Below are 226 nucleotides of genomic sequence, written 5' to 3' on the forward strand. Positions count from 1 at the left end.
GTTCATCTTGAATTTGTTCCGAGGGTTTCTGGGTGCCACAGGACGTTGTTTCTTGCAGCTTACACAGCTTGCTTCCTTCCAGTTCCAGTTTGCACATCCACTGTGGTTCAAAATATGCCTGTAGGTGACACGCTTTTGGCTTATTTGATACACATTTTCCAAAGGCTGGACGTATTCACAGTTAGGTGCTTCTGATGTGTATTCCAAGGAAAATACCCCGCTTCAG

The sequence above is a fragment of the Eurypyga helias genome, unplaced genomic scaffold, assembly GCF_000690775.1.
Source record: "Eurypyga helias isolate BGI_N326 unplaced genomic scaffold, ASM69077v1 scaffold19408, whole genome shotgun sequence".
In the NCBI taxonomy this organism is placed as follows: domain Eukaryota; kingdom Metazoa; phylum Chordata; class Aves; order Eurypygiformes; family Eurypygidae; genus Eurypyga; species Eurypyga helias.